The 25,718-nt window shown below is 39.7% G+C and overlaps 1 protein-coding gene across 8 annotated transcripts in view; it reads left to right on the forward strand.

Annotated features, from left to right (window-relative positions):
- FRY (FRY microtubule binding protein) overlaps positions 1-25,718 on the forward strand; it is a 406,572-nt gene that overhangs the window by 102,898 nt on the left and 277,956 nt on the right. The gene's annotated exons all lie outside the window — the stretch shown is intronic.

Consider the following 25,718-nt stretch of genomic DNA (forward strand, 5'->3'; position numbering starts at 1 on the left):
ATTCCTGTCTTTCAGTTTGTCACTGCAAGATCACAGTATGGCCACTGCAGCTCTAAGCATTTTTGCTTTACTTAAGAGTCAGGAAGGAAGGAAGCCCAGAAGAAGTCTTTCTTCCAGAAAGAAGATCTTGCCAAATGTCCTGGCAAACTTTATCTTGCCTTCCTCTAATTGGAATTCGGTCATGTGACTAACTGGGATTACCACATTGGATGAATCAGGATTCTTGCTCCAGTACTGGGTGGGTCCACCTTCTATAGGACAAAGACTTCTACCTGCACAAAATACAGATTCTTTTACCAATGGAGAAGTTGGGGCAGCCAATAGTAACCACCTGAGAATATAAGCCCTACCATGGTAGATGTACCATTTTTCTTTACCCTGACCCTATTTTACACAAACTATTATAAATGCCAGAGCCAGAACTCAAACCTAGACTCTAGGATAAATGCCAAACTAGGCTGCCTATCATCATTATTTACAAGGTAAAGATACTGATTTATAGTAGGTGAAATTGATGAACCTGTGGTCAGAACAGAAGTATATTGGTTTATTGAAAGCTGTCATTAGATTAAAATGAACAAATACAGTAATTATTTGCTTGAGTGACATCCAACGGTAGTAGATGAGATATCCTCAATGATTATATAACTAAACAATAAATAAATAAACAAATAAACAAATAAAATTAACAAATCCTTAATTTTGTCATTACAAAAAAAATGCAAAATGTTTTTCTGTTTTCAGATATTTCCATTAATGTAGAAATATCAGTATTTTCTAATGAGGTTTATATTTTAATCTTATTGTTCAGACTTAGCTACTTATTTGAAAGGGTTTTGTCACTGACTCTTTTACCTAACCAGGGCCCCCTTGAGCTAGGTCATTCAATGGTCTAAGAAAAATAGTTAGCACTGATTTAGCCACTGTGCTAATAAACACTTTCTCATTTAAACTTCATCAGATCCTATTGAGGCAAATATTTCATAGATAAAAAAGCAAATAAAGAAACAAACAGACTCCCCCAAGGAAGCATTTCAGTACATGCTGGTAGCAAGGTTCAAATTTGCTTCTGGCTCCAGGGAGAAGCAGTAAATGGCCCAACAGGAGCCATTCCCAGCCCCTTTCTTCTGTGCTCATCTTCCCTCCACCCCCTACCTCCCTGAATGGCTGAAAGAGGCAGGTGCTTGATTTCTCAGCCTTCAGTGCAAATGCGCAGCTGTGATTCAGTTGTTGGGGGAATGCCAAGAATGTATTTTTCTTTCCGAAAATGTTACCAAACGGCAAATGGGAGTTTTATTGACTGCTGTCCAATAGGCGAACTCCAGAGACAGAGGTTTGGTGAAAAGGAAAGGGGTCGTTTATTTGACAGTTACACAATTTTGGAAGAATGATAGGCTTCTGCCTCAGAGCCCATTCCCTCTAAAACCCCTAAAGACAAATAACCCTGCCACCTTTTACCAGATTAATTTAAAATTATGTGTGGAATTTCTTCTCTCATTTAAAATACCATCCTTTGGGAAACATAGGCGGCTGCAGCCTGATCATCAGGCGGCTAAGCTGGTTCTCAGTCACAGTCCAGCTTCAAGCATCTTTCTGGAGTCTGTATGTGTCAGGTGTCCTACTTGCTGTGTGTTGCCTTTTCTTCTGTATGCTGCCTGTCAGCCCAATGCCTGTGCCCATCCCTCTGGGCATGGGCTCACCAGTGCCTCCATGTCCAGCCAAGTAGGACCACTCAGTGTAGCTCTAGTCACCAATACCACCCCCGCTTCTCACTCTGGGAGGGTCCTAGGGCTGCTGTCAGGCTACACAATCTCTAGGGCCTGCTGGCCAGGAAAGCTTGGCCCCTGGGCAAGGAAGGGAAACCAGAAGAGGAAAAGGGCCAAGTCTCCGCCTGCCCTCCATTGAAAAATTCCAGCCCCAAATCCTATACACTCCAGAAGCAAGTAGGAGGGTCTTTTCCTCTGCCCAAACATTTCACTAGCCTGGTGCATACTCTTGTACAAGTTTCCTCCTGCTGTGTCACAGCCCTGCTAGCTTATTTACCCTTACCAGAGGTATGGAAATCTATCTGGCTCCAGTTTAACCCCGACACCTCTAGCACTTCCTGACCACTCTCTTCTCCAGGGCCTGGGCAGGCCCTCATGCCACCTCCACCTCAGGGGTCCCTCCCCTCTAACCAGCAATCTCTCCAGATCCCCCCTGTATCAAAAATAGGAAGAACCTTCATTTGGCCACACTGATTGATCTGCTTATTTCAGCCTTTAGATACTGTTTGTATAGACAGAGAAATTTTTTTTTAAATTCTAATACCCTGAGATGACTTTAAGATGAACATGAGCCAAGTTGCTATTCTTAGGACAGGATTGTCTAGTAAAGAGGCCTACATAAATCAGTAATTACAACAAAATATGACTGTTTATCAAGCCCATGAAAGATGAGTTGGATACATGAATAAGAGTGATCATTGTACATAAATATCACTCATTGACTCCTTAGGCCTTATGTTCCCTGTTATTTCCCTGTGTTGCTTATAGTCATCTCCAAAGCTGAATCTTTTCCTTCTACCCATGTGAAGCTGTGACTTCGTCTCTCTCCAGCATGTCCTTCAACGTACTCAGCTTCCTCTTCATAAATGCTGGATTTCACTGTTAGCTAGTCCCAGGCAAGCAACTGGAGTTCTTTTCAACCTTCTCTGTTGTTTATTCACAACATTGGTGGAATGTGTCCTGCTTCCTTTTCCCATCGAAATCTCCCATATCTGGGTCTTGGTCACCATCACTTATGCCAAGGCCTTGTTCCAAGTCTTTATCACCTCCAAGCTATAGTATTCAAAATTCTTCCTTGCTGGCCTCTCTGTTTCCACCACTTTCCAGGACAGTGTGGCACTGGCCACAGCTCTGAACATGATCTTCACCTTTGCTGTCATAATGGTGTGTTGGTGCTATGAGTTGTGTTTCATACACAGGATTGCGTGACAAGTGCTTTTGATGTTGATGGTCACAAACACGTTGAATAATGAAGACGTCATTATAAACCAAAAGTCATCATCTGAATTCATTTTAGTGACCATATGTATCCAAACCATTTATTATTGGGTAGGTTTGAGAGTTCTGTGGGAGGCAGAAATGGACTCAGTCCCTGACCCACAGTCTGAAATCATGGTCATGACCAGGGGTGGTATAAGAGTATTATTATTGCAGTGCTAGAAATGCATTTGAAGGTCAAAGGAGTAACATACTAGTGCATGCATTTTCAAGCTGCTGAAATATAAAGAGCCTGAGTTGGATGGGCCTGATACAGAAATTAAGAAAAACTTTGCCTAAAGTTAAGTCAAAGACTGAAAGATAAGTATAATTATCTGGTTAAATATTAAATGAGTTCAGGCAGAGGATCTAAATGATCATGAAGTGTACACACTTTAGTGATTGAAGGCCTACTCAACAATTCTCAAGTGTCCCTTATACACAAAGTAAGTCATCAAACTATCCCAATGAGCTCATTCAATATCATATTGTTCTACCAACAAGGCCTTTGTTTTAGGGGGTGACTAAGAGACTGTCACTTCTTGGGCCAGAATAATGTAAATACTCTTTGGGCTTTAGGAAAAAGAGAGAGATAAAATGTTGATACTGTCCCTGAGATGTACGTACCCATTTCAGCCTGTGTCTGATTGGTTTGTTTTATACTAAAAGATGACAACTGGGCTGCTTTCTTCAGCTCAGTGTTTTCATGAAGTTTCTGCTGTTGACCCGCACAATGGAGAGAAGGTTAGAATGTTTTTTATGGACAGTGTTAAGTTAATGGCAAAGACCTAGCCATGCCTGACAGTGGTGGGACTGGCAAAGTCATGTGTGCTCAGAGCTTGAGGTCAAGTCTGTTTCCTTTATTTGAAGTGGAAAGCTAATCAAGTCTGGAAGAGTGAGCCAGGAGAATCATCCCATTTGGGTTACTTCCTTTTACTTTTTTGTGGTGGAAACAAAAGTTAATCCCACTCTTCACTGAGCCCTGCTGCAGAGGGAAGTGATGCAACACTGGTCAGGTGGCACAAAGAAGAAAGGCCCATTATGCAAACCTAGTTCTCCACTGTGGTTCCTGTAAGGAGAGGTGCAGTGCCCACACCACCAGGAAGCAGCACACATCTGGGGTTCTTAGACTGGACCCTTCTCCACATGGAGGAGCCAGATGTTTTACTTTGCTATAGCCTCTTTTTATTCTTATGTGTTTTTTTTTAACCACTAGATTCATTCATTTTGGTTGTGATGCATATTATGGGAAGAATTCATTTAAGCTTGTTTGATTTACTGTTTCCATGTGATTTGGGATAGTTATGAACATGTGTTTTGCCACAGCCACTTACTTGCTACGTGACTTTGAACAGGGTACTTAAACTGATTCTGTAAGAAGGCATCATCTTGATAAATGACTAATATCCATATATGTATATGTATATATACCTACCCATAAACCCGTAACAATTAGAGTTACTGTTTATGAAATGTTTAGAATACAGTCTCACTCTAGGAATTGCTTGGTAAATGGTAGCCAGTATTGTTGTTACATATTTTACATATTTTAAAATATTACGTATTTTATCATGTCTACTCATTACCAAGACAATATGACCATCAATTGAAGAATCCTGGAGTCTCTTTGCGACATTATTGTCACAAAGCTTGGCAATCTGATCTGTACCACTCCAGTCATAGACATTTTAGTAAAGGTATGTTTCTGGAACTTCAGAAAGTAAACCATTTGAAGGTATCCCATGTGAGAAACCTCTCTTTCACAGCCACAACTGTGCAGAGTGACTGCTAGCAGAGTAGTGTATGAAGATCTACTGTGGCAGTATTTTTGGCAAGTATCACATGAATTAAACCGGAAGCATGTGTTTTTGGGCTTGAGTCAAACTCCTCTCCCAAGTGCAATCTTCTCTGACCACCCACTTCCCCCACCCTTTCTACCACTTCTGGTGCGGCAGTGGCAGCAGTGCTGTGTAAGTGTGCTTTACCAGCCCTGGCCCCTCCTGGGCTGAGAATCAGTGTCTACCCATTGTCATTTTCCCCAGCACATTTCACGGCACAGGGCACACTGGCTCTTCTGAATTAACTTTTAAATGTCTATGGAGTGACTAAAGTTATCTGGGTGGGTGAGGGAGCTTAATGGCCAAACTTAACTAGCATTTATCTCATCAGTGGCTCAGCCCCCAGCAAGCAATAGCAACATTTTATATTTTGGGGTCTTTCTCTCTTTTTCTCCAAGCAGTAACTCACCATCTAACTGTGTGATAAAAGTCTTTCCTTCTGTGACCCTCATGTGTTTTCTTTGAATGGATTCCACAAGTTAAATCGTACCATTGTGTTCCCCAAGCCCTGGGCAGATGTGTCCAGGAAACTCAAAATAAAGTTACTGTACAATAAATTTTTATTTATATAGGGATCAGCCAACTTGAGAGAATATTTCTGTTTTGGGTGTTTTGTTTTTAATCAGCCAACAGTGTCAAAGATTGCTCTCTATGAAAATTTTTAACTTACATAGTCCCTTTTTGTTCAAATAGCATATAAATTACCTCGATCTGATTTAACTTTATTTTTAAACCTTACAGCCACTTTTACCAAATTGGAAGGACACCATTCTCAGTGAAATTACTGAGTTAATTTATTCTCTACTGATCAAGGGCTGTTTCATTTTTGGAGAAATTAACTGGTTGCCTTACTAGAACAAAAGTTTGGAACCCAAAGATTTTGTCATAACGATTAAGGTGGATATACTCTTAGCATCAGCCCAAACTGGACATGCCCTGAATCAGCTTCAGGAAGTCCTGAGAATGAATCAACAGCCCTCTGCTGCCCTTCTTAGAAATTATTGGATGCCTATGAATACAGGGCACCGAGGTAGGTGGAGGACACTGTGAGTCAACAGGCTCCACTCTCTCCTTCTGTGGTCTTTCAACCAAAGATGGCCTGCTTTGCTGAGCGGGACATTCGGGGCAGTTGCAGGGAACAAAACTACAGACTAAATACACATTCTTCCTGTGCCAAGCATTGTGCTTAGACCTAGGGATACTTCCACCCAGAGGAGAAAATGATTCACCATTTTAAGGGAGGGAAGAAGCTGAAGAATAGTTCTAAGAGGCTGTGACATTTGAACTTGAGGAGTACTACAAGAGCAGAGAGGAGAGGGCATAGGGAAGAGCATGAGCAATTGCAGGGAGATGTGAAAGTGCTTGGTTGAGGGAGTGACAGCTGGATCCCAGGATCCTGAAGGAGAGTGACAGATGGTACACACAGGCAATTTGGGTCAGATTATAAGGAGCATTGAAGGACCTGCTGAAGGATCTGGGCTTTCTCCTGAGAGTGTCAAGCAGGCCCCATGGGTCTTTAAGCAGGGAGCCACATGGTGAGATTCAAGCTGATTCTGAGAGTCTTTGTTGAAAATGGAGGTTCAGAAAATCATTGTGAGGATAGCCTAAGTAAGAGATGACCATGGTTCAAAGTAAGGCCATAGCAGAGGTGTTGGAGAGGAGGGAACAAGTTTAAGCCCCTTGTCTGAGGTAGACTATCAGGATTTTGTATCTTCCCTAGATCCAGCTTGTGTATTTTAATGCATGATAAAAGCATGTGATTGTGTAGCTCATGTGAACTGCTTAAAAAGACAGACAAAAGCAATTGCCCAAGGAATAGTGTTTTGAGATTGTATGTTGAATAGAAGCTGTGTTCTTTGAACAGGGTATTTGTGTTGAGGTTAAAAGGTGATGCTAGAGTTCTCTCATGACAATACACAAAGACGTTTGCAGCTGCTGGGTATAGCCTCTGGCAAATTTCTTTCATGGTTATTCCCAGGTTACAGGTTGACAAAGGTTTTTGTTTTGTTTTATTTTTCAATAAAATTTAGGTGACCAAATGACCTTGAATCATTGAAATGCACATATAAGTGTCTAATGAATGCTGCCTAGCCTATTAGAACACTTTGGAATACTTTTGGAGTATCAATTTATCTGCATTGTCCAACAGTTTTTACATATGGAATTCTACCAGGAAAATGAAGTGTAATTTTCGCAGGAAACTGATGTATCATCAAAGGTCCCAAAGATACCACCTGTTAAGAAACAGATCAAAGGTGATCTCTGTTAGTTGCTTTTTATTGTGTTCACAGCCATACATGATTTGATCCTGCTATGACAGACAGGTATGAGCAGGCATTTCACTTTTCTTTCTACCTTGTTGGAAGAGTAGTATGTTTTCCAGGGCCATGTACACTTGCATAATCCCTTCTAGGAGAAAATTTCTCTTAGTCTTAGGTGATTTGTTGCTGACATGTCTTTTCTTTTTTTTATGCCAATGCAAATTCAATCCCATTAGGCTACTTGAATTAGAATCTCCTAATGCTTCCTTCCTGCCCTAGTATGAGGAAACTTCTGGAGTTGTATTAACTGCTACAAGCTGCCAGAGCATGACAGTAATTACTCCAGAATGCCACCATGTGCTCTGCTAATAGTTAATAAGTAACAGCAGATGATACATCATCACAGAAAGTAAGGCAAATGCACCTAACTTGTCATAGCAAAACGTCAGCTTGTAAACCTTACAACTATACTGTATTGTGCATTCTCAGTTCTCTGGGTGAACATTGCAAAATAAAGCAACTTAAAATTAATTTGTAATTATATTTCCACCACATACAGTATTTCAGAAAGACAAGTCAGCATCTGGACAAGTTTTTTAAAAAATGACTCACTGAGGATTATGCAAGTAGATGAACTTACAGATATGCAGTTGAGAACAGAGATGATAACTCAAATTATGAGATTATGCAGTAAGAAAACTTTATCCATGTAGATGCGTATTTCAATATTTCATCCCTTCCAATCTGGGAGTTTAAGATTACTCCATGGATGTAGCTGGGTGAGCAAAGTATTGATTTCCCTCCAATTTGGTTAAGGGAAGTTTTGTGGTACAAGTGGAATTTTCAGAAGGTCTTTGAAAGAGAAGATGTGTTGGCAGGATTGGGAAGAAAAGGCACAAAGTGTGAAGTTACAGTGGAAGAAGCAAAGAAAGGGAGTAGTACGTAGCTGGCCAGAGCAGGTGGGAGGGAATTCCACAACCCCCTCCCAGAATGAGAAAGAAGCCCAGAAAAAAATCATGTGTGCATTCACCAGGTTAGTTTTCTGTTCAGCTATGGATCCCATTCTTCCCAGCACTCAAATTACTTCTGAATTTTCAGGTAGGTGTTAAGCCTCTGAACCCAATAAACTGTGTGCACATGATGACAACGGTCAAGCTGTGGGAACAGTATAAACTGAAATAGTGCTGTGCCTACTGCAAGTCTGTATTAGGAAATCACAATTTTCTTTACAGTTTTACCAGCAAAGTGGGAATAAAGGGAACATACCTAAACATCATAAAGGGCATATATGGCAAACCCACCACCAGCATCATATTCAATGGGCAAAAACCACAAGTGTTCCCCTTAAGATTGGGAACAAGACAGGGATATCTGCTTTCACATCTCTTATTCAAAATGGTGCTGGAAGTTCTAGCCACAGCAATCAACCAAGAAGAACAAATAAAAGCCATCCAAATTGGAAAGGAAAAAGTAAAACTCTTTATTTACAGATGACATGATACTGTACATAGAGAACCCCAAAGATTCCACCAAGAAACTATTAGAACAGATAAATGAATTCAGTGGAATAGCTGGATACGAAAAAGAAATTTTTAAAAGAAAAATCTATACATAGAAATGTAAAAGCACCAGTATTTTGAGGTCTATAATTACTGATTTTCTGTCAAGTTAAATTTTGCCTTTACTAGTGCAGTGTAAGAGCAGGGAGAAAGCACAGTGCTCTTTCCTCTTGATTTGCTACATCCAATTTGTTGAGAGTATAAAAACTAAAAAAATAAGCTTGATTGAAACTTGAGGAGGGACCCCCCAAAATGCTATTTATTTATTAAAAGATTGTGTATTTATTCTTACATGTTTAAACTTCAGTCACCTTCAAAGTACTCTCCATTTGATGCAATGCACCTATTGAGACATTTTTTCCATCGCTCATAACAGTTTTTGAACTCATCGATTTTGATGCCTTTTAGTGCTTCTGCCATTTTTTGTTTCACCTCTTCCACATCTGCAAAACATTTCCCTTTGAGGATGTTTTTCATCCTGGGAAACAAACAAAAACGTGGCTTGGGTGGGATTGGGTGAGTAGGGAGGGTGGGGCATGGGGTTCATGCTGTTTTTGGTCAAAAACTGCTGAACACTCAGTGCATTGTGAGCAGGTGCACTAAAATCACCCATCACAAAATGGGCAAACACATTGAAAGAGTCTTCAAAAAAATTCACTGAAGCCAAACACAGCTTGTCACAACAACGCCAGCTGGTACACTGATACAGATGAGCTCTTAGAACACTCACCCAGGCTGGCAGCCTGTACTACAAGGGGCCTGCCCTCCAGAAGATAATTCCAGTTTTTTTAGGGAGAGTCACCCCTTGTGTATATAAAAAAAATGTTGGACTTGGAGTGAGAGCTTGCATTAGTCTATGTCTAAAAAACATGGATTTTGTGGCATCTATTAGGGACAGAGAAAAGGAGCCTGAGAGGCTGATTTAAGGTAAGAAACAAATTAAGGACAGCGTAAGTGAATGAACCCCAAGGCTTTCAAATTTGCTTCCTGATTCTTTTTTATATTTTGAGTTGTGGGCATGAAGTTACCAGCTTGATAGCTCTGTTCATGATGGTAACTATTTTTAACTCCAATGCAGTCTCCTGTCTAGGGAGATAGTTTGCAGGGTACTCAATTATCACTTATGATTAAATATTCCCAGAGGCCACCAGTACTTTCCAAACCTGGCTGCACATCGGAATCACTTAAGGAGTCTGTACAGAAATGGCAGACTCTAGCCTCCTCAGAGGTTCAGATTTTGTAGGTCTCCTTGAGGTACTGAAGTGTGTACTTTTATAGAGCTCCCCAGCTTTGGGTAAACTTCGGGCTTTTGTCAGGCCCCTTCCACCAAAATAAGTGAATTAAATTCAAGAAACAGGATTGATGTTCTGCAAAATAACATAATTAAAAGACTGTAGGCTAGGAAAAGATCCAGTTAGCAGTTATACTATAGTTGTAGAAAAGGGGATTATTATAAGCTGTTCAATGACAATCGTCAGAGGAAACTTCTTGGAGACAAAGCATTTAGAGTGTTTCTAACACATGTAAGTGCTTTCCCTTCTCATTAACATCGGATCCCTTCTGTTACCCTTCCTAAGACTGGGTTTACGTGTACCTAGTAATTTATAAGAGAATGGCTGATATTGGAGGTTTAAAGTGAGTCTCTATAAATTCAGACAGTCTGTACGCATAAGCATCTCACACCTGTTGGTAGAAACCTACCTTAACTTTGGCTTGGTCCCAGAGGCCCCGTGTGCCAAGCAAACTGCTATTTTCCTAGAGGCCTTCCTAGTAAACATCTGCAGGTCCATTGCATTTCTTTGCAGCATGTGTCTTCAGGTAATGATATGCTTGACAAATGCCACTGCAGCTAGAGGCCTGTGGGATAGCCATTACTTCCAGGCTCAATAGCACATTGTCTTTTACGAGTTCTCTGCCTTTGTCTCCACAGGGAAGAGGCAAGACTGAAGGGGATGTTTGCTTGTGTTGTTCCTAATTTGGTTCCTACCTTAAGGCAGCCTCAGAGGTTTTTTTCTCTGAAAGATTTGTTTTTTTTTTAAATATATATTTTATTGATTATGCTATTACAGTTGTCCCATTTCCCCCCTTCTCTCCCCTCCACCCTGTACCCCCCTCCCACCCACATTTCCCCCTTTAGTTCATGTCCATGTGTCATACTTACGAGTTCTTTAGTTTCTACATTTCCCGTACTATTCTTGCCCTCCCCCTATCTATTTTCAACCTACATTCTATGCTACTTATTCTCTATACCTTTTCCCCCTCTCTCCTCCTCCCACCCCCCTGCTGCTAACCCTCCATGTGCCCTCCATTTCTGTGGTTCTGTTCCTGTTCTAATTGTTTACTTAGTTTCTTTTGGTTTTGCTGTAGGTGTGGTTGTTAATATTTGTGAGTTTGCTGTCCTTTTACTATACGTGTCTTTTCTTTATCTTCTTTTCTTAGATAAGTCCCTTTAGCATTTCATAAAGTAAGGGCTTGGTGATGATGAACTCCTTTAACTTGACCTTATCTGAGAAGCACTTTATCTGCCCTTCCATTCTAAATGAGAGCTTTGCTGGATAGAGCAATCTGGGATGTAGGTCCTTGTCTTTCATGACTTGGAATATTTCTTTCCAGCCCCTTCTTGCCTGTAAGGTCTCTTTGGAGAAATCAGCTGACAGTCTGATGGGAACTCCTTTGTAGGTTACCGTCCCCTTACGTCTTGCTGCTTCTAGGATTCTCTCCTTCGTTTTTACCTTGGCTAATGTAATTATGATGTGCCTTGGTGTGTTTCTTCTTGGATCCAACTTCTTTGGGGCTCTCTGAGCTTCTTGGATTTCTTGGAAGACTGTTCCCTTTGCCAGATTGGGGAAGTTCTCCTTTATTATTTGTTCAAATACGTGTTCAATCTGTTGCTTTTCCTCTTCCCCTTCTTGTACCCCTATAATTCGGATATTGGAACGTTTAAAGGTGTCTTGGATGCTCTTAATCTTTTCCTCAATTTTTTGAATTCTTATTTCATCATGCTTTCCTGCTTGGTTGATTCTATCTTCCTTCTGGTCCACTGTATTGTTTTGAGACTCAGATTCCTTCCTTTCACTATTGGCTCTCCTCCGCATGTCTTCCTGCATCTGTTTGATGGTAATCTGCATTCTTTCATCTAAATTTTGTCCAAAATCAACCAGTTCCGTGAGCTTTCTGATCACCAGTGTTTTGAACTGCGCATCTGATAGATTGGCTAATTCTTGGTCGCTCAAAAGGATGAGTCCTGGGGGACTGATCTGCTCTGTTGAAAACATTTTTTTCCCCCCCTGTCTCTCCTTTTTTTTTTTTTTCCAGTCTGGTTGCTCTTGTTACGGTGGGGGGCGGAGCCTTAGGTGCTCACCGGGGCTGGGCACCCCGGTCGCTAGATTGTGACGTTATATGTGGGGCGGGGCATGAGCAGGAGCGGGGCGGGAGAAAACAATGGCGGTAGTTCCGTTCCCCTGGACTCAGGCCCTTGTCTGGGCTTCTGGGCCGTGAGTTCTGCCCTGGTCCACAATCGCTACCCCTCTGGGTCTGCCAGCCGCAGCTTGCGTACTCCGGGATCACCGCTGCCTTCTTGTGCCCCCGGATGGCTTTTACGCCGATTTTGCACCAAACCTTCCCCCGACCTCTGCGCCGCCGACCCGAGCCAGCCCCACGCCCGCCCGGCTGGTCTTCTCCTACCAGTCCGGATGAACGCGTCTACTTCAACTTCTTGGCTGCCCGACTTCCATTCAGATAAATCCTCTGCCGGATCTGGGTGTTATTCTGATAGTAAATTATTGTTGTAAATGATTGGTTTTCTAATCTTGGTTGTACAAGGAGGTACGGTGCGTCCACCTATTCCTCCATCTTGCCGGAAGTTGAAAGATTTGTTAATACAAGTGAATGAAAATATTCTGTATATATTAAGTCACAGAAAAATAGTAAAAAGATAACTACCATATTTCTGTGATAATATTTTAACACTTGTCTTTACTCCATTTCTAAGAAGAACCTAATGTTCATGTGATTATGCAAATAAGTGTAACCATTTCATTACTGAACTATTTCATTAAATGTACCACAAACTGGTTCTAAAACCTCAATGAGAAATGTTGGACTGTTAATACCAATGATGAAAAAAGAAGACTCATCATCAGTTCGAGTTTCTTGTCACTCTAATGTTTTAAATGACATAGGTCATGTTACAATATGATCATTTTAAATGCTGATATTTTTCCAAGCTGGGGAAAAATATCTTGAGTTTTTATCTAAAGGATATTTTCTGCTTTTCATAATATAATTGAGTGAGTTGACTACACATCAAGGAAGGTCAGTAGAATCTAGAGGCTACATTTAATGAATGGTTATACGACTAACCATTCATCCTAATAATGCAGCTAATGCAGCTATCATTTGGCCAGTAGCATAGGAACAGTCTTTCCTGAGGCAGTGACATAAACTAAACACACTCAAGAACTTTCTTGCAGCTTCTAAGCTTGTTCAGGTAGAAGCATCATATTTGGACTTTTATTTGCACTTAAAAATATTTGCAAGTCATCCCACCAGGCCACCCAGAAGCAGAAAGAAAATTTTAATGAAATTTTAATTAAATTAATTGTTAAAAATATTAAAAAGCATCAACGTTAAAGTCATTATTCAATTAATATTGGAGAGTTATTATGAAACTCTCAATTAAACATGCTAACAATCCAGTTTATTTATTAAATCGAGATTACATTAATATAGTTTACAATGCATGACATTTATTTAGCATCATCAGGGAACAAGTGATCTCTGAGTAAATTTCTCCCTATCATGACACTTAACCCTTGAAGTGTCAAATCACTGCAATTTAATAATTTCACATAGAATTCTTTCTAAGTTGCACTTTACTATTTACAGCATGTGTCTGTGGTATAAGATGTTACCATAACTTATGAATTCAGGCCATCAGCAAATATATTAATTATTAATGATTCCATAATATATAGGTATCATTGGGGTTCTTGAAGTGTTAAGGCTCTTTCTTTTTATACTTAAATATCCTGAGGCTGCTATCCTTCATAAGTTGTATGCTTGCTTTTTGTTGTTGTTTTCAACCATTAGCTGACAACGTTCACTCATTCACCATCAGTATGCCTGAATGTAGGGGCCTTTACCCACCTGTTTGTTGCTTTTCGTCTAACATAAAGTGAGGGGAAATCAGAATTGTTAGAACGATGCCTACCTTAGGAGGGGTAGATATGGGTGAAGTGAGGTGAGGACTTAGTAACAAAGACTGAGCTTTAATAGGTGGACTCCATGGCATGTTTTTCATTATAAACACATCTCCTGTTATTCATTAATTCAACTTTTCCTAAGCCCTGGGGATGCAAAGGTGAGCACAGTGAGGTTAATTCCCTTAGGATGCTTCCCACACCAGTGAGGGCCAGGCTGCCACATGAGGACAGCAGAGCTGGGAAGGCATCAGAGGAGACAATTTTGGCAAATGTTACATGTCCCACTTTCTAAAGAAAACAAGGTTATGCGTGAAATGTCTGCATAAAGAAGTAGATAATTTGGGGGCTTTTCTCTTAAATGTATACTAAGACAAGTACTGTGCGGTAACCATTGTTTAGAAGTCCCAGTTCATATTAAGGGAAGTACTTGATAAAAATTATAAATGTAGTGACTCTGAGTCTGACAAACCTACATTTGAATGACTTTGGGTGATCCTATTTTTATTCCTTGTCATCCACTCTGAAATGGAGATGGCAATGCCTGCCTTACAAGGCTGCTGTGAGGACTGAATGAAATAATACAGGAAAAGTCCCAGGGTGCCCCGATTAACTTCCATGCCCACCAGTGTTAGTTCGCTTTCCTACTTTTTCTTTCTTGCACTTCCCTAAAATGTTTGGTAACTGGTATCTGTAAAGAGTAAAAAAATACAATGACAAACCCTTGTTAAATATTTTTATGAGGCTGTTTTAAGTAATGTTCTTTTTAAGGGAGGATAGTCACTTCATTGAAAGTTGGTCTGATAATTGGACTAGAGACTTGTAGCTGACACAGTGCAAATTTTCAGTCGAGTCTCGATTCCAATTTTGATGTAGAAGAAGGAGAATCAAAAAGTAAGCCTTATTGTTCAGAATGCAGATTACTCCACAGGCACACTATTGTAATTATTTTGACCACTTTTGGTAAAATGTAAACAAAATGGCACATATGCACCTCAGTCAACCCTCTAAAAAAGGTGTCATAAGCCCTGAATGTGTGAGACATGGTGGTACCATGAGGCATCTTTGCTGACACTTGGGCTAGTCCAAATCACTTTAAATTCTCATTTCTTCCATCTGGACACTTTTCTCGTTCCTTTGAAATGTTAGTTCTCCAGTCAGTTTTCCAGATCGTGTTGTTTTGTAATTCCAACCTACATTGCTAAAGAGGAACCCCCAATCATCCTGAGTGAATCAAGAATAGAAAGCTGCTTGGCCTCTGTGCTCTTCACAGCTGCATTAGTGAAGAAATGTATTTTCATTCATCCTCATAAAATCCTCTGTCAGAGGCAATGCCCATTGAAAGGTGAATTAGTCACACTTGCAGTTTGCTTTTAGGTAGCTCTACATTTTCCTTCTCAAGCCCCTCACTAGCATAACCTTGTTTTCTTTTGAAAGTGGAACATGTAACAGTTGCCAAAATTGTCTCATTTTTGGTCTTATTTATGAATTAAGTTTTTAACAAGTCAGTTTAGGTTGTGCCTTTTAAAATAGTGTAACTGTAGACTCAAATGCAATCACATCCCTTTACTAGTATTGTATGTCAGCAGATGTTCAGCATCTGATTTTCCGTAAGGGTGTAGGTTTCTCACTGACTCCTGGCTTTAGGTTGAGGGACCCTTGGCTGCTAGTTCGGTCTGCAAGAATTGAAACTATTTCAAGCTTTTGTAGTGTTCAAGAGCTCCTCATCCCCAGAGCAATGTTTTATCTCCCAGCCTATAATATCGGCTCTTCTACTTCCTGGGTCACAAAAACACAGCAGTCCGGGGTCAGATCTGTGGGTTGCACGTGTGTGCTGAGTATGCATGGACTGTGTGTGACAAGCTGTGTGAGTCTGGCTCAAGCCAGGAGGGCTTGGAGCAGCTTCACTCATCTGTCAGCATCTCATGTTCTTGTGGATAAATATAGACACACGGGCACTCTGCGTGTTGTAGGTCACTGTCTTACTGTGCAGCTAAAAATTGTCCCATTGGTGTGAACAGTCTGCCCTGGACGGAAGGCCCATTTTAGTTTGTCTTCTACTGTAGGTCTTCAGCACCTGACTAAAAATACACCTTGGGCCCAAAATAAAAGAGCCCTGTCTTATGGCCAAGACACTTCTGGTAGCAGGGAGCAGCGGAATCATGGAGCCTGTCATTATGTTTTTTGGGCTGGGGAACATAGTCTGTGAAACAGTTCCAGACTGTTAGTTTGGGCTCCTTTCAGGCTCATGGAGATTACGGCAGCGTGTTGGAGACGGTCCTGTGTGATCAGCCTCATCAAAGGCCTGGGTAGGTATGTGAGACAGTGTGCACATGTGTGTGCACATGTGTGCATGTGTATGTGTGTGTAGGGGGTAAGTAGTTGTTAAATGCTGGGTGTAGGAAGGATTCTTCTGAAGGTTTCAATGGATGAGGTGGGGGGAGCTATTATTTATAATGTTGCTGTACAGAGACAGGAGGAATACCCTGTAATATTCTGTTTCAGATTGCAGTATTTTAGGGGTAAGATTTGGTATTTTTTGTACATGAGTTTATGGAACAAGAAGCTATGATGTACTGGAATTTTCTGGGCACTAAAGTTTTACTGAAAGATTCAGCAGGACTGTTCTGTAAAACTGCTAATCAATAATAGCTATTATGTGTTTAGAAAATAGTTAATGCCATCACATTCAATATTATTGTGGAGGGAGGATTTATGCTTGATTTCTTCTAATGAGTAATGTAAATATCCTTATTTGTCTTGTTTGAAACATTGAAAATGGCCAAAAAGTTTTTCCTTCTCTTCTGCCTTAGCCTTCTCCAACACTTAAAAATTAAATTTTTTTTTGTTTATGAATTTAAAAACAGCATACCATATGTCAACCAACATTAAATGGATCCAAATTGCATTTTGCTGCATCTTCTTTAGCCTGGTTATTTAGCTCTAGCATAACCCTGTAGGCAATATTGTATCAGGGCTCCAAAAATTAATGCAGGGAAATGTCCATGGCATGGGGTTCATTACATATACCTTAGATATTGACTGTTTAACTTTCTATTTAAAGAAGGTAGGAAAAGTTCATTTGTAAGTGGTAAAGCACAACATCTTACTGTAATAGAGGAGAAACATTTTGTTTGTGAATGATTTGGGAGATGGAATTACTTGTTAGTTATTCTAATCAATGGTCTCTAATGAAACTATTAGATATTTACATATAATACTATTCTGTTTTTCTAGGAATAAAATCTCTATCAGTCATTAATTTACCTCTTACTTCGTGGTTTATAAAGTAAAGTGTGTATTAGGGAACATTTTTTTCTCTCAAGAGATTCTTTTTAATGTATAACAAACCATACAAGTTGAATGATAAAACTTAAGCTTCATACATTATGAAAAATGCTGCATTGTAATAGGACCTATGTGAAATGCTCCATATTTTTGTTGTTTGATATCTCTTGGAAATGATACTCTCACTGTGTTTCAACTGAACAGACCACTCCCATGGTCTGGTAAGTACCTTGACTCCTTTTTCACTCATTGCCTTTTTTCCTCACAATATATAAACTTAACTTTTATAAGAGATCAAGAACAACTAATATGTTTCTGTGAATTGGTAGAGTTATCATTGTCTTAAGGTATAAACATATGGTAGTCATGTATTAAGGAAATTTTACATAGTCATTGTACAGTTCTGTAAGTATTTAAGAATTTAATAAAACTTAAAATATTTTCTATTATGTGAGCTGGCATCTAAATAAATAAGCACATAGGAACCAGGATTTCATAAATATTTTGATGTTGATAGTAAAGTTAGTCAGACTATAAGGGATTTTACTTATTCAGTTAACTTATTGATAAATATTTATAGAGCTTCTACTATATACCTTATATTGGAAGTCCTTTCCTCACTATAGATGCTGGAAATCTATCATGTATGATATATATGATATTTATACTATACATATGTATATGTATATATTTTACACATATGTGTGTGTATATATATATTTTGCAATAAAATGCATTCTGTCATATGCATTGTGCCTGTGTGAATGCGTATCACTTTGTGATATGATGTACATTGTATTAACAAAGACACATGTAGGGTTAGACTTTCCTTCAAGTCTCCCCCCTCATCATGTGATCTCCTGGAGGGGAACAGCTAAAACTTTGACCTTTATTTATCAAAATAGAGTAGCTCTGATACTGCTGTCTGGTGGCAGTGCCCACACATATAGCCTGCGCTGTCATCACTGTGCCTTTAGGTTGGGTCCCCGTGTAATATGCCCACTAGACAGCTACAAAAACTCCTCTTCAAACCTGTTCTCTTGCCCTGATGTCTGGCTTAAAAGTAGTTCTAATGAAATAGGTCAGGAACCTGAGTTTGCCATTGGGGTAGGCCCGAGCCCAATGCCTGGATAAAACCTACATATGATGGCTGTTCCCACAGCCTTCATATCTGTGTAGCCCACGGCGTACAGTAGGAAACATACTTTGCATGGTGACCCAGAGCACACACACGTCCACATCTGCACACACAGAGACAGAAAACAAATTCTGTGAAAGGGCCCATGCCCTCACTATGCAGGGGGCTGTCACTCTGCTGCTTGGTCTACTGTGGTTTCTTATTCCATTTCATCGCAGTCACACTAGTCAGCATCCCCTAATGTGGTTTCATGGTCAGGCAACAGCTCACAATATGCACTTTGACAAACTGCTGTAAAGATTTCATAAGCCAGACACTCTCAACACACCATTAGTCAAGTTCTCTACTGAAGTAACATGCTGTCATCCTTGATATAATATTCTACTCCTGGGCACGTTGGTGCTTTATTTGTCAGTGTCCTGCTTGGTTGCAGAAATAGCTGTCTCAATAGATTTGATGTCAGTCTTGAGTTGAATGTAGGGTTTCTAAGCCAGAGACAATTCACAACTTTGTATGTCTTAATGCTTCCTTATTCCTGTATTTATTGAGTATGGGTATTAAGATAGAAAGTAGGGGTGCAAGAGGAACAAAACAAATTTCTTGCCCTTGTCAACTTAACTGTAGCAGAATAGACAAACAGAGAACGTATATAAACATGTTATTATTACATCAAGGGGCAGCTAGCACTCTGCAGGAGGGTAAGCTGGCTAAGAGGATAGAGGCTATAGCAGAGGGAAGTGCCAACCTTTGGTTGCCCAAGGAGTTGCTAATGAAACCAGAAGGAAGTGAGAGAGTGAGCCACGATGAAGTGACCCTTTCCCCACAGATATAATTCCCACAATCCCATTCTCTTCCTCCTTGATGCCTTCTCTAACCATGTCTATCATCAGCCATTTCTAGTTCTTAGCTTCACTATAGCCAGTCCTGCCCTGACCCCACAATCTCAGATATGTCTCCCTGTGTCTCTCTTGCAGCAGCTTTTGTAGCACTTCCTGTTTTGTCATTATATTTCTGGGTGTGTTTGTTATGTAATACCTGTCTCCCTTGTGTAATATTGGCTGTGTGAGGACAGGGGCATGTCTGTTTTGTCCCCAAGCAGTTAGCATAGTGCATGCAGTGGAGTGGACCTTCAATATTTTATGACTGAATAAATGAATCAATGAATGCTGTTCTAAATCCAATTCCTCTTCCATTGGCTCTTCAACCCAACACTCCCTTGTGGTATCTTGGGACTGAATATTCTAAATTCTAAAAATCTTTTATATTGTCTTTTGAAATATCTTTGTATTCTCCACAAGACTTGGCAGAGGACCTTGTCTACACTGCAACTTCAATGAACATTTGTTATTTAGTGAATTGGTTGACCAATCTCACTCATAGTCTTTGAGACACAGTTATTTCTGAAAAGACTGAAACTGTATTATAACACAAGTATGACAAAGGGTGCCTATTTCAGTGACAGCCACCTGCATTTGCCCTTGCTGTGTGTTGTAGGTGTAAATGTGCATAGATCCATACCGTCCAGTTCAACACATTTAGTAAATGTGGAAGTATGCAGTTGGGCTTGAAATCGTAGTGGACATTCAAACCTATGTGATCAACCCTGGATTACAGATGGTATTCAATTTCCTTTATATAATAACATTTTTTTGTAGTTGAAGTTCTATGATAGCATTCCTTCATTATTGTCATCATGAAACATAGGAAACTTTTTGCAAATCAGCCTTATCATTTTAAGATGATGTTTTATTATGAATTTTTTAAACAAGCACAAAAGGAAAAGCATAGTACAGTGTACAATATAGTGCCATTACTCAGATTCAGCATTATAAACATTTAGTCATTTACTTCATTTATACCATTTTTTCTCTTTAAGTATTTTAGATCAAATATAGACATAATTTCATTGAACTCCATATAATCAGGATGCATTCTAGAAAATATGGATATACTCTTACCTACCCACAGTACTGTTATACTTAACAAAATTGACCATAATTCTTTGGTATCACCTAATATCCAGTGAATATTCACATTGCTTTGATTGTGTTTTTGTAAAAATGTCTTTTACTAGGTGGTTTGTTCAAATAAAGATTTAAACAAGGTCCATATGCTGTATTTGGTAGCTCTGTCTCCTGTGCCTCCTTTCATCATTCTACCTGTATTTGTCTCCCCCACTGACTTGTAGAAATTGATGCTGCTTTCTTGCAGAATTGACCTGATTCTGGATTATCTCTTTTGCTTCCTTATGGTGACATTTGACTTGTTCTTCTATCCCCATTGTTGCTTGTAAATGGATGGTAGCTCTAATGATTTGGAAACTTGATGAGCATGGACATCTCCGCCACACTGCCAAGCTCATTTCTGTCCTCACCTGGGAGGTGAAGAGCCACTCTTCATTCCCAGGAATTCACAGCCAGTAGTTTCAGTGCTCAGTTACAAGAACCCTGACCAACATTCTGCCACAGGTCAGGAATTCTGAGAAAGCTTCTAGAGTCAGTATTTTGAAAAAGCTCCTTAAACACCTTAACTATTATAACATCTCACCAGGAAATATCTCACCTATTTTTCCCTTATTGGGAAAGGATGGTATGACAGGATCAGATCCATCGTGTAGGACAGGGTCTTCCTGTTTGTTCTGATAGGCCCCATCTGGGTTCCTGCCTTTTATTATTTTTCTCATGGTAGGTGCAGTGGTCTTTAGTTTATATTGTCCCTCAAACAGCCTATTTTTTAGCCCTTCCTACAGAGCAGTATCAGAGCAAGATTTCTTTTTAGAAACCTGCTAACTCCCAATTGTCCTCCAAATAAAGCCCAAACACATTGACTGGCCATTTGACACTTTAATTCTAATGATAAAAATTAAAAACCTACCTCTTTATAGGACTTAAGACTTTGTTTCTCATATATACTTATTCAATTAGTTTACTCACATAAAGACTGTATGGTGGAATCAGGTTCGGTTCAACAAATATTAAGTAAGAACAATTGTTTAATTATGTCAGCCACAGTGTTCAGTGCTTGGAGTAAAGACAAAATGTAGTCCTGTTCTTGAGGACTTTGCAGTTCCTTGAAGAAGACAAAGTTTGAATGTGTGCTAAGATGGGGATGTGTGATGAGAGGGTGAGGAGAGGCTGGGACAAGGAGAGACTCCTAACAGATGCCTTCATGTGCCTGCCTTGCTGTTCCCTTAGCCTAGGTAGCCCCTTTGCCATCTGTCCCTATCAGAATCCTACCTGTCCATTAAAACCTGGGTGAAAAGTCATGTATTCCTTAATGGCTGACTAATTAGTGGCCAAAACAGAGATGATGCCTCTGTCTTTCACTAGGCCTACTACTGGATTTTGTGAAAGGTAGCTTCTCAAAAATATGTTAACATGTATCTTGAGTTTACAGAGAGGAATAAAGACAGGCTTCCTCTTGTGTCCACCTGCAGTGTAGGTAGTTGTCAAGTCTCACAAAGGTGATTGGAACCAGAAAAGAAATGGAGGTATAACTGGAAGGGTCTGGATTAGTTATAAAGCTTTCCTCTATGCAGAGGATAAACAATAGAATCTCACTAATTCATAGTACTTCAAAGGAAGGCAGGTGTTTGAATTGTGGAAATTTTCAATAAGTGATTTTTTTATATATTGTCAGCGTATATCTTTATACAGTCATAGGCTACTGAAGCCAGAAAGGACAACCTGGCTTAGCCTCTTTAAGAGTAACAGGTAAGACCCTGGCCGATGTGGCTCAGTTGGTTGGAATATCATCATGTAACCAAAGAGTTGCAGGTTCTATTTCCACTCAGGGCACATACGTAGGGTGTGGGTCCCAGCACCTACAATCCCTGCTCTGGGCATGTACAGGAGGCAGCCAATCGATGTTTCTCTTTGCATTGATGTTTCTCTCTCTCCCTTTCTCTCTTCCTCTCTCTCTATAAACAGTGAAAAAAAGTCCTCAGAGGAAGGTTAAAAAATTAAAATAAGAAAGAATAACAGGCAAGTAAACCAAATCCCAGTGGGTGCAAGTTTTCCCCAGGGTCACACAAGACCACACTAGGACTTGGACATTTTACTTCCTGCTCAATGCTCTATGTTTTGCCTGCAAGACATTAGCTTACTTGGGTTAATAGACCCTTTTATTTTTACTCTAATTAAAACAGTTTTGCCAATTGGATTAATTGTTCCCCTTTGCTTTTCTGTTTATTTACGTTAGAGGTGTCAGAGTATGGTCCCAGGGCTAGCAGCATCAGCAGAACCTGGGGACTGGTTAGAAGTGCAAATTGTTGAGCCCCACCCCAGACCCACTGAATCAGGTAGGACACAGGCTTCCAGGTGAATCCAATGTGCAAAGATTCTGAGCACCACTGATCCACACTGTATGTCAGAAAATCTTTTTCCAAGTTAACATTAAAAAATTGCAAGGTCTTGTCCAATTTATCACAAGTTTAGAATTAATGGATTTCAAATTCATGAGATTTTGCTGCATAAAATAAGCCAGAAGAGGGACTGGCCAGCTAGGGGCACAGGAATGAGAGCAGTTTGTGAGCTCTGTTGGGGAGAAGAAGGAAGTTGAAATTCAGGAATAGCCTGCCTCTAGCAGATTATTCAGTCTCCTTTTGGTGACAAAAGGACCTTGAAATGTCAATGTAATCTTATCTTCTCAAAGATCTTGGCATACATTCTTTTCAGACTCTGGTGACAGTACCTACTTTGAAATTTAGGGGGAAGTCCATGTAATGGCATCTTAGGAGATGACAGATATTTTTCAAGGAAGTTGTTGAAGTGTTACTGTCATTTTGCTGAGACAAAAATGCTAAAAAGCAGAGGAAGAGGGAAAAGAAAGGAAGGCAGTGACTTGATGCTGACTTTCTATTTATTGAATGACTTCACTCTCTCAAAGGTGTTCAGTCTTGGGAAACCAAAGACAAAAACAGTTTTGCAAGGCCCCAAATTGAAGTAAACAGTGATCTGTGTCTTCAAGTTTACTTGCTTCTTGTTAGGATAATAACCAGTGAAATGGTATATTATGAGTATATTCAGGAAGGAACAGTCTTTAGACTTTGTAAGGTGTGTCATTAGTCAGATTTCTTATATTTTTATGGGCCCTCAATTCTTGACTCTTTTTTGTACTTCTAGCCTTTCTTAAAGCCCCTCTCATGGTCAAAAGGTGTATTAAGTTCAAGAGGGCAGACAGCCTAGCAAGAGGGACCTCCATGGATGAATGTTATATGAGTCTTCCTAGAAAATAACTAACTATATTAATCTGTAGAAAGTCTCACTCTCCAAATCACATTCATCTTTTATTTTGTCATCCCTTGAAGTCCCCAAACTAGCTGATGCCAGGGAAAGATCTCCAGGTAACAAGACTTACTTTATTCAGTCTTCATCATAAGTAATGTGTTTTTGTCTTTGTTTTTGTTTCGGTTTTAAAGAGAAGGTAATACAGAAAGCTCACCAAATATGTAGTGAAATAAACATGAGTTCAGATCCTGAGTCAACCACTCCATGACCTTTCTCAAGTCTCTGAGTATACATGGTCATATCTGTAAAAGAAATTGTTTGGCTTTCTAGGATTATTTTTGAAAATTAAAAATATAAACTATCCTAGAGATATCTTGAAGGAATGCAGTTTGAGAATTATAAGGTCAAGAGAAGTAAATAATGTTAGAGAAAGCTAGACTGTATTTAATAAATAAAAATGGGAGGAGCAGCCTTGGCCAGTGTGGCTCATTTGGTTGATGCATTGTTTCATAAACCAAAAGGTTGTAGGTTTGATCCCCAGTTGGGGCACATATGGGAGGCAACTGATCAATGTTTCTCTCTCACATCGATATTTCTGTCTCCCTCTCTCCCCCTCTATCTAGAATCAATGAGCATGTCCTCAGATGAAGATTTTAAAAAATAATCATTAAAAAATAAAAATGCAAGGAACATTTCATGTTATCAACATTTTACAGAAATTATTTAAGCAGAAATAAACATGTCATTGAATATATTTTTTTCTCAAGGCAAAAATCATTTCTGAATATTTTTCACCCTTAGTCTCTTCTTGACCCACTTTGAAATATATCAAATTTTTTAGGAATCATCCATCTTTTTGTTAAGAAATGGCTTTACATTGCTCAAAATAATTGTTTCTTCATGTTCCAACATTATTCATTTCTTAATAATACTTTTCAAAGGAAAAGAATTCTTTCTATCATGCTTGGAGGTTTCTTTCTTTTCATCCTAATTTACTTTGCATGACTTTCAGGGTCTCTGGTCATTTTGAGTATTTGCAGTATCTTTTAAAATGCCTTTCTCAAGCACCCTTATAAATGCGTTAGGGGACAATTTATTATTGTTCTATACCCTCTGAAATGTTCTCATGGTAACTGTGTCATCCTTGGCTTGTCATGCTTTATGAAATGTTCCTGTAAACTAGGACTTAGGGGAAAAGAGAGACAGCAGTGAGGGTGGGGGGAGTTCCTAGAGAAAGGTCTTGGTTGCTAAAGGGGTTTGCCTTTGGAACCTACAGAATGAATGAGGCACTGAGGACTGGCAGAAAGCACAACTAATATCCAGCTGTGAGCAAAGAAATCTAATAAATTAACTCACATGTTGAAAGATATGGTTACATCTATCTCTAGAAAGTAAAGTTGTTTAAATAGATCAGCCTTTCTAAAAAGAGCCCCTACTTTGAACAGTTATCACATAGAATCTCAGGACACTTCAAAAAAAAGGAAACTATTTTTTATTTCAAATGCTCTAAGTCTGAGTTCAATAATGGAGACATCAGAAAGAGTGGCTCCATGTTCTTCTGTCATTGTAAGCTGGAGAAAAGCCAGCAGAGGTTCCCTCTTGTCTGAGCTGTGTTCTTGGTGAAGGAGGCAGGGAAGCAGGGCGTCTGATGGGCACTTTGATTTATACCCTTTACAGGCTGCCTAAAATTCTCATTTCCAAATGGAAGTGCACAGATATGAACAAGCCAAAGGGATGGGTTAGAAAAGCAGAACCTGCCTGAGCCAGGTGTGCCCGGGTTTTCTCAGACACCAAAAGCACACAGCTTCCATTCCTCTCCATGGCAGTTCCAAATTAGAACATCTGAGCATCTTTGGGAAGATAAAGAGGAACAAGTTTCTCTGTGTAGTTTTCTCTCTTCCTTTTAGGAACATGTGTGTGTATAGACACACATGAAATTGCTGTTTATACAACCCTGCCTCAGTAACCTATAAACTCCACAAGGGCAAGACCCATCTATTCTGTTCACACCTATCTTCCCAGTGCCTAGAACAGTGCCTGAAACCCAGGGACTCATTGAATAAATATTGGCTGAAATGAATAAGTGAATGAATGAGGGATGGTAATAATGTTTCTGAAAATCCGACTGAGAAAACCAATTGCTTTCTTGTAACACCTGTCACTATCGTGGCCTCTGGAGCAT

This window comes from Phyllostomus discolor, chromosome 2 (genome assembly GCF_004126475.2).
Source record: "Phyllostomus discolor isolate MPI-MPIP mPhyDis1 chromosome 2, mPhyDis1.pri.v3, whole genome shotgun sequence".
Lineage (NCBI taxonomy): Eukaryota > Metazoa > Chordata > Mammalia > Chiroptera > Phyllostomidae > Phyllostomus > Phyllostomus discolor.